The 13,118-nt window shown below is 33.1% G+C and overlaps 1 pseudogene; it reads right to left on the minus strand.

The window, feature by feature from the left end:
* Positions 1 to 7,788: 7,788 nt before the first annotated feature.
* On the minus strand, positions 7,789 to 9,425 carry LOC149211786 (putative protein phosphatase 2C 53 pseudogene; annotated as a pseudogene).
* Positions 9,426 to 13,118: the final 3,693 nt, after the last annotated feature.

Here is a 13,118-nt window from a genome sequence, read left to right on the forward strand (position 1 = left end):
TGGTATGGTATCCCATTCGATAGAGAGGCTGGAATTTCGTAATTCTCTATGTACACTTTTACAATTAATAGAATTCACCTCGAACACACACATACACATTTTTTTGAAAAAATTGCAATTATATTAAAAGGAATGAAATGTATAGTTAAAAATTTTAGCATGCTTCATTTTCGACCTATTAATTTTCATATCACAACTAGTTTGTGTCCTAAAGGCTCCTCAACACTTGTTTGAACATTGTACACTTTAAACCTTTTGCACAATTTTCTTTCGAATTCTTTTAACAACATGAATAAATGTGAAAATATATATATATATAGATAGATAACATTAAAAAAATCAACTATAATAATTAAAAAGCACTAGCTCCGGGGTTGTCCAACTTGTGATGGTCGTGTAAATGAAGTATTATGTATGAGGAGGTAAATCTCACTGATTTAGGTTGTATGCACAAAAAAGGGCCTACGTATGTGCCTAAAGTTTATAGTAATATTGATTGGAATCATGCCAATTTTTGTGTTCATATGTCCATTATTAATCCTGCTATGAGGGAGAGTAGCGCAAGATTCGAACCAAAGATCTTTGGGAGTAGTAAGACTTCATTTCCACGATCATCACCACTTGAACTACCCACAAACAGAGTCTCTTAATTTTTAATTATTATAATAATTAAAAAAAATCACTATTTCATAATAGCCTTATTATAACTTTTTAATGAATTGATCGTTAAGATTTTAAATTCGAGTGAGTTTCAAGTCTCCTAAGTCAAAGTTTGTTCAAAACCTCCATAACTAACGCCATCGGAATCTAAACTGACAATGCCGCTATACTATTTGAATGGAATGTCAAAATGTCCCATTTTTATTATTTTTTAAATAAAATATTATTGAATATATTAAATAATTAAAATAAATTAATATATTTTTTGATATAATTATTTTTAATTATATTGATATGCTTATTTATTTTGATATAGTTTTTTTTTTTTTTTATTATTATTAATAAATATATTTTTGGAATGAGGTTTCTACATTTTTAATTTAATTATAAAATATTTGTATTAATAATTATTAATTAAATATTGAAACTTATTTTAAAATGAATGATATTATTTTTCTCTTTTAATTAATTAAAAATAATGTCACATAAATACATGTTACATGAGTATGAATAATGTTTTTTTAGGTATTGTTATTAGTAAGTTATGATATTGTAACAAAACCTATTTACACCAAATTTACATGATTAAGCATATTTTGTTAGATGTTTGTTAAATTTTTGTATATTCAACTTATTTTTAATTAAGCAAAGTATTTCAGTAGAAATTATAATAATAATAATAATAATATATTGTTTTGATAAATTTTATGAGTTTTTTAATTTTGAAAACTAAAATATATCATGAGATAATTATTTTGATGTCTAACTATTTAACAACCATTTAATTTATATAGATATACTAGTATATTATAAAATGACATTTACAATAAAACCTCAAAGTAAATATGGATGAAATAAAGTTTACACTAAAATAAAAAAACATAACCTAATAAGATTTGGAAAAATAAAATCTTTTAATTATACTTAAAAATATATATATATTTATTTTGTTAGATTAAAAATTGGATTAGATTGAAAAATGAAATATATACATTTAATCATTAAATTACAAGCATAAATTCAAAAGATTCCATTTCTCTAGACTCTTGAGAGATTCAAAATTAAGATGAATCAATAGCAATTTTGAACAACACATTAATTAATTTCTTTTTTTTACATGTTTTTGTATAACATACACCTAGTTGACATTGAAATGTTTTATTTATGATTCACACATAGACATATAATAATTTTTAAAATGGCATATTAATCATTGAAGGGATTACAAATCTCTATAGTATCTTAAATTAGAGAACACCTCTTAACGAATAAGAACTCTCTCACTCTCTAAGTCTCTATGATATATGTGATATTAAAATATTTTACTCATATTTGATTTATATTCCACATTAAACTTTTTATTTTCATTATTAATATTCTTTCAATGTTTTTTTTCCAATGTAAAAATAAGTAAATTTCTATTAATAAAAATGAAAAGTTACATTGTGTATATGCATAAAGCATTCAAAATTTGTCCCAAGGGGCCTGTGTGTGAACAATACACACGTTTAGTAGGATAGCTACCAAAAAAAAAAAAAAAAATAAAATTACAAATTTCCAGATGAACTCGACTTTTCTTTTTTTCCCTTTTTCTTTTGAACTTTTTGCCATACCCCAGGTGATGGAGTAGTACAGAAAATTTCCACTTCATTATTTCTGGATATGTTTGGAACTTTTTTATCTGAATGAGAACTTTTAGACACATGAGTTCGCTTAACTCCACCTATGCCTTTATTGTTGTTTTTTCCCTAATGGGTTTTCAAGGGTCAGATCAACTGTAGATCTATTTGGATTATTTGCTTGGTTATTATGTTCTTTCTCCTTCTCTTCTCCCTCCTCTTGAGAGCCTTGTTGTTTTTCTATCTCCGACTATTGTTGAGTTTCATCCATTTCTTCATCCTCCTCATCTGACGATGAGAGTTTTGGAAACTTCCATCCTTTTGGTTTTTGCGGTCTCTTTTTTGTTTTTTTCTTTGCTTCTTTACATTTTTTTGCGAGTTCCTTGTTTGGTGGCAAACCCTGCATCTAAATGCAGTGTTTTCAAAATATAACCATCGTGTCCACTTGAAATCTTTGCATGTTAGATGAACACAATCCAGAAGGCCTTTTCTTAAGTCCATCTCGACACAGATACGAGAAAATGTGAAGATCCCTTTTTCCATTCTTTCTTGATCCAACTTTAGAAACCTTCCCAAAGAGTTTATGATGCCTTCTAAGACCATATGGTGCCAAAAAGGTAGTGGGAGATTGTGAACCCTTACCCACACCGACATTTTTGAGACCACCATTGAGTTTGCATCGAAACTAGGGAATCATGGGGTTACGAAGAGCCCTGCCTTCCCCAAAACCATGGTCTGTCATTTATGACATGATTGTAATCATTTTTACTATCAAACTGAACCACAAAAAAACCTTTTGCACACATGTAAATAATGCAGTCTTTGGTCCAGTTGAGATAGATCCATTCACTTAAATCTTCAGATTTTGGCTATAAACCATTAAAACGATAAATGATAGCTTTTGCTTGTAAATTATTGAAGAGACCACTTACTTCTGAGAATTCTATGGACAGATCTAGAGCTTGATCCATCTTTTCTACTATGTATGAACCTGGAATTGTCAGATTTGGGTTTTATTTGTCCTGAGTACTAGCTTTCCCTCTTAATACATCTTTAAAAGACACTTGAACCTTATATATTTGTACTTATCTAGCCAAAGTGCTTGCTCCTGGGGCTCCTCCTTTTAGTCGTAGACTCTGGATAATGGTAGAGTTCCTTTGAATACCATAGTCTTTCAAAGGATCCCTTCGTGTAACACTTTCTCGGAAAAAAATAAACTTGGTAATGAAGCAGAAATACCTGTGATATTTTGCGCATTTTTTCAGATTTGTCACTTGATTCGTACTCCGGACCAGTAACATTATCGATTTCCCAGAGAGTTTTGATAAAAATATGATACACATATCTTCTAGATCTAGGTTTTCCTCTCTAGACTTTTGTCCCCTGTTTAAAACTATCATATTCAAAATATTGAAAATAGCCTTCAATTGATACCACATAAAAAGAAAAAATCGGTAATCAAAGTAGGATATTTGTTTACAAAACTCTGTGATGACTTCTCTAACCCTAAAGGGAGATCATTTTCATCTCCATCCACTGCTGCCATAGAAAAAATGGTTGAGGGATTGATTTGTCGACACCTCAATGGTAGAGTTGACCCATTTAATCTGATTGAAGATTTTCCACCTAAAAAAATCTGATTGAAGAACCACTGCATGCAACATATTCAACCGGGTTTCCAGCTCCTATCTTCTTAGAAACCCCAAATTCAGCAAAGAAAAAGGAACCCCCACTCTCGAGTACGCAACAAAGGCCATTGAAATCCATGTGGAAATAGGCTTAAAGTTTATCAAATCATCGAGAATTCGCTGCACGCAGGGAAATCAAGACGAAGCCATCGAAAGTCCATACTCGCTAATGTTAGGGATATAGTATTCTTTGAATTTTATATATCAAATCCACATTAAAAATTAAATAAATTACACATCTAACTTATTTTTCTTTATATAAAGTGTTGAGAAATCTAAGGCATTATAATTAAGCGATTTCTCTTGATTAGTAATTGCTTGTGAGCATCTTTTACTTCATTAGATTAGGATATTTTCTTTACTTAAGTCATTAGCGTTCTTCTTCATCAAACAACTACCAATGCATGAACACAATTAGACAAGAGACACAAGATGTAGGCTATGAGCGAGGGCCAAAACCTCTCACACTTTGAGAGGAAAACCCACAGAATTTCTTCTTATAGAGATTCCAATTGACAAATACCAAGACCAAGACCCTTGACCTATCAGCCACTCCAAGGCCAAGACACAAGCTCCCTTGACAGTCAACCTTCTTCTAGACTCCTCTTCCATTTCAACCTTCTTCGAGGCATAGTACTAAAGAGCTATCATCACACAAACTTATCATTGGTATATCACCAAGCTGTGATCTTTGCAATGTCACTAAAATTCACTTGTTACATCATCAAAGATATCACCGAATCTCTGTAGCTTCATTCTAACACTGATATGATATTTCTTCCTAGCACCGAGACCTTCTTTCAGAGATCCGAAATTCTTTTAGCTTAGAAAATACTTTCGTTGTCCCTTCCTTATCTATCTGCATTCCTTTCATAACTAGACATCAGAACTTGTCACTTTGTCATTGGCATTATGACCTTAATCTTAAAGGGATCCAAATTCCCTTTCCTCCCATAAAATTGTAGCCTTCGAACTATAGCCTTCACCGAGATAGATATTTGAATTATAGATGGTCTGAATCTCTTTTCTGTCACTGTTCATCGAAATCTTAGAGACATGCAAAGTTTTGTACTCTTCTAATGTACTGTGCGAAGAGCCTAGCCAGGCATATATATAGTAATTCATCCTATATAATGAGTCGATATGACCATCCAAATGGGTGTGTCTCCTTAATTGGGTGAGACGACATGAGCCATTACTTCATTTGTAGGCCGACATGAAGAGAGGGACTTGTGCTTGTCATTGGAGGAGTTTATAGGCTTCTATACATTTGAAACATTCTCAAGAAGAGCTCTTCATACATGACATTGAATCTTTGACTTTAATGACAAATCCTAAGGCTCCCAATGAGAGCCATCTGAAATAAAATCCCTTTCTCATGAAACCCATGAAGCAAGTCTTACAATAATAATTTTATTCTCTTCTTTTCATAATTTACAAAGATCATAATTACATGTCATTATGAAGACCCAACCTAGTTACATTTTTTAGCATAAAGTTGATATAAAGCTATGCTATTTAACATGGCCATTAGAATAATTGTTTTTTTGACATTAAAATATTTTTTTGTTATTTTTTTTATAAATATTATATGTCCCTGAACATTGATGAATTACACAGCATGTAATATCAATAATATTATATTTATCTATCAACTCCATAATAATTACTAAAACACTTACCTATCTTCCTTTTTTTTTACTTTCAATTTCTTCATTTCTCTATATAAAATTGATGTAAAATTAAGGTGGAAATTGAAGTATTTTAATTATGGTCAACATTTTTTAATATTATTATTTATACTATATAATGCTAGGTTAATTAATGATACATTTATTTTATTAATGTTTATAATAATAATAATAATAATAATAATAATAATAATAATTAATATTGCCATTAAAATTATGGTGGACCCACAGGGTCTATTTTTGGTCCTGCACAAAAGGAGGATAGGTAAGAATGGAGTCTCAGCCACTTGACTAACAACATGGAAGAAGGCTACACCTTGTTTCAAAGCTTAAAGATTGCTCAAAATTAAGGAATTGCACAAATCATTGTAATTGGGGATTTGTAGAATAATATAACGGTTTTGTTCATGGATTGCAAGCCCAAGCATGTTAATTTGGTTGTCGTTGACTAAATTTTAATCAATTTTATTGTTTCATGTTTTAAGAAAAATTAATAAAGAGACTAATAGCTTGGTCAGCCAAGAATACAAAAAGGGGGTGAGGCCTTTATGTTTCAACTCTCACTTCAACATTCAATCTCTCCCATGACAAACATTCAATCTCTCCCATGACAAATCACATGGAAAGTAGAACTTAGAAAGTGGACCAGAACATGGCGAAAATCTAAACTGATCTTGTTAATTGACAAGAACATGTATTTCAAATGTTTTTTGTACTTAGAAATATTTTGGAAAGCCTTTGCATATAAATATAGAATTTTGGTATTGGTTGAAGTAAAGGCTCAGACTATATAGTTTCAGTGTTCATGGAGAAACTTGCAACTCCCATCTTATTTCAAATGTTTTTTGTACATAGAAATATTTTGGAAAATCTTTGCCTATAGAGATAGAATTTTGGTATTGATAAAAGCTCAGACTATCTAGTTTCAGTGTCCATAGAAAAACTTGCAACTCCCATCTTCATCCATCTTTATGATCTTACCATCTCTTTTATTAATACAAATACATTCTTTTCATTTAAAAAGACATTAAAATTAGATATATAGATAGATATATTAATTATTTTGATAATAAACAAAAATAACATTATAAATTTACTATGAAAAAATAAGACAGCTAGTATATAGTAATTAATTAACAAACACTACTTAAAAGATTTATTTAAAGTTGTTAATGAATTGATGTCTAAGAAATTAATTTGAAGTGTGTATAGAGTCTCCGTAACCAATGTCTACGCCATCGATTCTTGATGGAGAAACTCATAACGTCGCAATACTATTTAAATGGAACGTCAAAATATCACATAGAATAGTTTTTTATAATTTTTAACGGGAAGAATTATTCACTATATAAATTAATAAACATAAATTAATATATTTATTTACAATAATATTTACCAGTATATGTAATTATTTAATTATATTGGTAGATATATATATAAACATAAATTGAAATTTAACCTTTAAATTTCGCGATAAATAACACTTCATTATTATATCAATCTACAATTATACCTTATCCATTATCATATTCTTCGTTTAACTTTTTCGACATAATGGCTGTTAAACATTTTCTTCGAGTGGATATCTGTAATTAGCAAATCTGTGGAATTGTGAACGAGTTTTATATTTATTACAAATTTGTCCATCATAAATTTCCTCCGTTCACCAACTAATAAATCTTTTCACTGATTCCTCAGATAAACTGTGAATGGTGGTTCTCTTGACATTCCTTTCTGCGGGATGTGTTCAAATCAGCCCTGTTAATGCTGTTGAATTGTGAATCAGATTTCTATCTGTTTCTGCATTTTACAAGTTAACCAATAGTTTTGTTGCTTCAACTTTAAACCATCAAGATCTGTAATCTGTGACAGAGTTTATAGCTTAGTCATATAACCATTACGAGGTTGAACGTATATATATGTCATATGCATTGGCTAATCAAGTATGATAATTGAAATTGAATGAGAGAAGAGCCGTGAAAAAGAATCATTGGACATGAAAAAATTTGGAAGATTCATGCTTCCCAGTACATAGATGAATCGTTTTAAAGTCCAGCTCTCAAGTTGGGTCAGGTAGATAGTCGAGGCTTAGTTTGAAGGCAGTCATTCCTCACCTCATCCACCCTATTTCTATTTCTTGCAAAAATGTCTGAGCTGTACTATCATAACACTGATATCATCATGTGATTTTCTTGTTACTGCTACTTCTACAAGCCTTTTGCAAGCAGCTATAGGACCGCCTCCTAATGGTGTCGAATTAGGCTGGTTCTCCACGCAAAAAGGCCTGGCAATATCTACCGCTTCTTGATTACTGACTACATCCCACAACCCATCTGATGCCAAAATTAAGAATTCGCAATCAGATGTTACTGGAATCTTTCTAGTCTCTGGTTCAGCTGTTATCCATTCTTTCATGTGTGAGTCACCTATTGCCCTAGTTACAGCTAGAGACCCCTGAACTCGCCAAACTCCGTGGCGGAGGTCAACGATTCCACCCAAATTCTCTATCCGCTGTCGTTCGTCCTCCCTTCCAGCTCGATGATCACATGTGAGGGCTTCAGAAGCAGCGTTTCTGCTCAGAACTGCTCGACAATCCCCAGCATTGGAAACCACTAAGTTACCATCTATAATCAGAGCTGTTACACAAGCAGTACCGCCATAAACCTTTTGCTTCAAAAACTCTGCATCTGTTGTTAAGTAGCCAGCTTTAACGGCCTGCTCAAGAATGTTCTCTGTTTCATCTCCCATGTCCACCATAGCATTGACAATATTCTGCCCAATATTTTCGGCCGTGAAATCTGAAGCTTTGCCACCGCTATGACCATCAAAAACCCCAAAGAAGGCCTGCTTGGAATCGCCAAGAACATTGGCAATGGCTTTGTGGGTGTCCTCCATGAATTCTCGCCGACCCTTTTTGCTTGAAACTGCATAATGAAAACCCTCCACATTAACCTCTTTCGCCTGCTCCACCGCTGAGAACAGCGAATTTAGGTCCGGCAACTGGAGCCGAATATCCAGTCTCTGCGGACGTTTTCTCTTTAGCTTTGGGGAAGAGCGTTTGCTCGAACCATTCTCCACCTTGACATTGGCCGAACTGTTCCCGCTCTCCGTCCAAAGCAGATTCTCCTTCCTATTCACAGGGCTCAGTCCAGATCCCACAAAACTGGTTTTGATGCCGCTGGTCCTGGGCGTTTGGAAACCAGGATTCGAAGGAGAGCCTGCCCACATTTCAATATCATAATCGCGTATAGAAAGGGACCTGCATGAACCCAAGAACAAGGAAGAATTCTGCGGATGCTGCTGCTATTGTTGATGTTGTCGATAATGGTTGAGCTTGTTGCCTTCGAAAACTGGCTGATAAAGGCAGCAGTAATGGCCTCTCTGTTGTTACAATTCAATTGAATGTCTCGCTCCGAGAAACTAGAGATGGTTCCGTCCTAGGCGATCTACCGTTAGCATTTATATGGCTTTCAATCGCTGAAATAAAATCGGAATTCCATTTTCTTATTGGTCAACACCTATGTACGCGAACCCTCCACCAACACCTAAATCACTCTCTGCCGTGACACCCTGTATACGCTGGAGCACGATGTGATGTTTATTACGTCTCTGTGGTCATGTAACACGAGAAAGAGGAAGGGTTTTTCTCTGTGGTCACCTATCGATGGGTCGTTGCAAGCGCTCACCTTCGCCGCGTCGATCATAGATAGCAGGTTTATTGGAAGCTTCCACGTCGAACCTTCCACATAATCCCGTCGGGACGACATTGCGCGCGTCACCATGAAGAAACGTTCTGCCCAATGACATCTAATAGACACAACCTGGGATGCAGCTATCACGGAAGAAAAGGAAAATCCTAAGAAACTGAACATGCCGCGAATTCCGACGCATAAAATGTTTTATGCACGTTTGCTTTAGACTTGAACGAGTAAACATTGAGCCCACTAGAAATGAATCTTCTTCCTGTATTGAACAGATTAATCCAACATGGAAAGTGCTCTGAAATTACAGCTTTTGAAGAATTACACTTGAAAATCTGGGCACTGCCAAGCCAAAGTCCAACAAGAGTTTACATGAGTGAACATGTGAAGCTGTGGGATTCAATACTAAAATGCGAGTAGGAAGAATTTTCGCAATCTTCTGTATGACCTTTCCTCCTTAGACAATGATATCTAAGTTTTGATTATAAGAATACCACAATCTCCCGTATGACCTTTCCTCCTTGGCATTGATATCTCAGTTTTGATTATTAAGTTGAGAAATAAGAAGATATTTCAGAACAGTAAGGAGGATTTTGGGCATATATTTGATAAGATAATCCCTTATTACTATTCGATTCTCCCAATCATCCCTCAACACAAGATACAGCAAAAATCAGACACTGATTTCCGTCAGCGACTTATACCATGGGCGCACTTTGATGGAGCAGAAAAAGATGGAAAATTCCCATGTGGAATTTACATCTGTCTTTCAAGGGAGCCACAATACTACATGTTTTGGAATGGTGGCAAAGGATCAAATAACAAAGCCTAGGCCATGGCCTTTCATGGACTGCTTATCTTCTGCTCTTTTATGACATCTATGGGGATTCCAAAATAATCATAGAACTAGTGAAGGGGAACCAAAATATAAAAAATGACAACCTTTTTGGATGGATAGGCAGGATCAAATCCCTATGGAGGACAAAATGAGCAAGCGGACAGTTTATCTAAGAAGGGCATACAGTCTTCAGATGATATGTGGCAACTATGTATCTCTATAGATCATTTTACATACGCCATACAGCCTTTTTCTATTCCAGGCATCTAAAAAGACAAAATCTGGTATGCATCTGGTTCCTTTATTTTTTAGAATAAAGTCTTAAATAGGGGCAGGCAATACAAATACTCTTATACAGGTATATTCTCCATATCTTTAAATAAAACTATAGGCAAATCTTATATAGTCTTATTTTAATATGGATATAATTCTGCAAACACTTGCTGATTTGAATATTTTGCCAGAGATATAGCCTTTACATATGTATATGGTACATTTTTGAAATATAATAGAAGAACTATTCCTTCTGAAAAAAAAATCTAAGTTTTGATTATTGTATTCGTATCTTTAGATCATTATTATCATCCTTGTTACCATCCCAGCACTGCCTTTCGAAAATCTAATGTTTTTTAAGCTTCCCGTTTCTTGGTGCATATTATAAGTCTGGATCTTTTAACCAAAGCTCTCAGAATTTTGGGATAATGGTTTAAAGGTCTGATAATACCCATTGCTGGTTTATGAAAACACTGTTGAATTACAGCGAAATGTTTGAGTTACTTGCGTCCATTGACCAACCTAGACGATGTGATGTCAGCGATTTAACACCTGACCTAATCCATATTGGCACCGTTTATCAGCCTCCTTGTGCACTTTAACAGTATGAAACAGGACCTCCCGCACACCTTTTGGAGTTGTCGTCAGTTTCATGCACAAGTTAATAATAAAAAATATTATTTAATTTAAGTAGGTAAAATACTTTAATATAGTTTTTTTTTATATATATAAAAAAATTAGAATCATAATTTTTTTTTTCTATAGTTAAAAATTTTCAATTGTTTGTTTGTAAAAAATGTGTAGCTTAGTAGGTGTTAAATATGGAGTTGACATGCATATATAAACAAATAATTAAAATGTAAATCTTAGAGTACTTCTCCACATTTTATGGATGGTAAATCTAGCAAACTACTGGCCCTAATTATGGGGTCTCGCCTCAAGTGATGAGTAACAACTAGCAACAATATCAATGAACTTCACATCTAGCTCTACACTAATTGAGCTAACCCTTTATATATATATATATATATATATATATATATATATATATATATTGAAGCTCATTATTCACATGGTACTTCATAACACAATGATGGTCAATTAACATGCATATATATAAGGATCAAATCGCTCCAATTACATTCCTCTTTTCACACCAAAAAACTGGGAATATGTTTTGCATCTCAATGGATTTGATTATTCTTGGTCCATGGTAGATCACAAGTTAAAATGGATCTTAATTAAAACATTTCAATTGCATGTTGTTTAGCATTAGAAAATTGTGCAGGTTATTCCATACTCCATGACTTAGTGCTCATACACACATATAACATTTCGATGTATAATATCCTTTTTCAAGATCCCCAAGTTTTTTAATGTAATTAATTAAACGATGATAATGTTGGAGAGCCACTAGTAATGATTTTTCTTCCTCGATTGAACCTATGAATCAAACATTAGAAAGATCTTTGAAATTACAACTTTTCAAAAATTACGCTTGAAAATTTGGGCATTATCAACACCGAGTCTGACAAGATTTTATATGAGTGAACATCTCAATCTGTGTGCTCTAATATTGAAAATGCGAGTATGATGAATGTTCACAATTTTTTGTGTGACATTTTATCCTTGAAATGATATCTATGTAAGTTTTGATTATTGTAGTTATACCTTTAGATATTCATCATCATCCTTGTCACCTTCCCAACATTGACTTTTAAAAATATATTCGTTTGTCAAGCTTCTTATTTGTTGGTGCATAGTATAAGCCCAGATCTTTTCTCAACCAAATGCTCTCAAAATTTTGGAATAATTTTTAAAGTTGTGTGATAATTACTTTTAGTTGTGCAGGTTATGAAAAAATTGTTGAATTACACCAAATGGTTTGAGTTATTATTATCCATTGACCAACATGATGATCTAATTTTAGCAATGTAACACAAAACTTAATTCATATTGATCAACATCCTAGTGCACCTCAACATTGTGGCACAGAAGGGATCACATACTTTTTGGAGTTCTCATCTCATGGATGTTAACAGTTTGTTGTTTGAGTATATAACTCCAACTTGGTTTAGGTGTGAACTTTGGTTCTAGAATGAGTTTTATCCTAGTCTTGAGGAGGTTGTTGGAATAGTCAAATGTAAGAGATTCTCTAAGATAGTTCCGAGATTGATGTTTAGTTGGTCGTGCCATCAAGATAACTTATCAATTGTGAGAACTCATTTATGTATTGATATATGTAACATTATTTCAAATAATGAAGTATATGTAACATCATTTAAAATAATCAAGTATGTTTTTGTAACTCTAATTTGATATGTATGGGTCTGACTTGGGAGGGACCAGGATAATGGCGATAATAAAAAATATATTATCTGCATTTCTAGTTTGGTATTAGAAGCTGTCTAAGATTGAGTCACACATAAGAAGGCCCAGGATCATGGAGAGTATAAAATAATGTGCTTTTTGTGCATGTATACTTTTCCATAAGAGATGGAGTTGCAAATAAAGGTGTGGGGGTTCATTAATCTTGAAGCTATAGGATCAACCGAAGCCATTCTCCTCATAGAATTTGTTGTAGACAATAACAAATTTTGTGCATCAATTCAATCAACAAAACCTAGAGCATGGTTGAGGGTAAGTCG

This window comes from Pinus tabuliformis, chromosome 1_1 (genome assembly GCF_031772625.1).
Source record: "Pinus tabuliformis cultivar Carrire ecotype Pingquan chromosome 1_1, CPIR1, whole genome shotgun sequence".
NCBI classification, from domain to species: Eukaryota; Viridiplantae; Streptophyta; class Pinopsida; order Pinales; family Pinaceae; genus Pinus; species Pinus tabuliformis.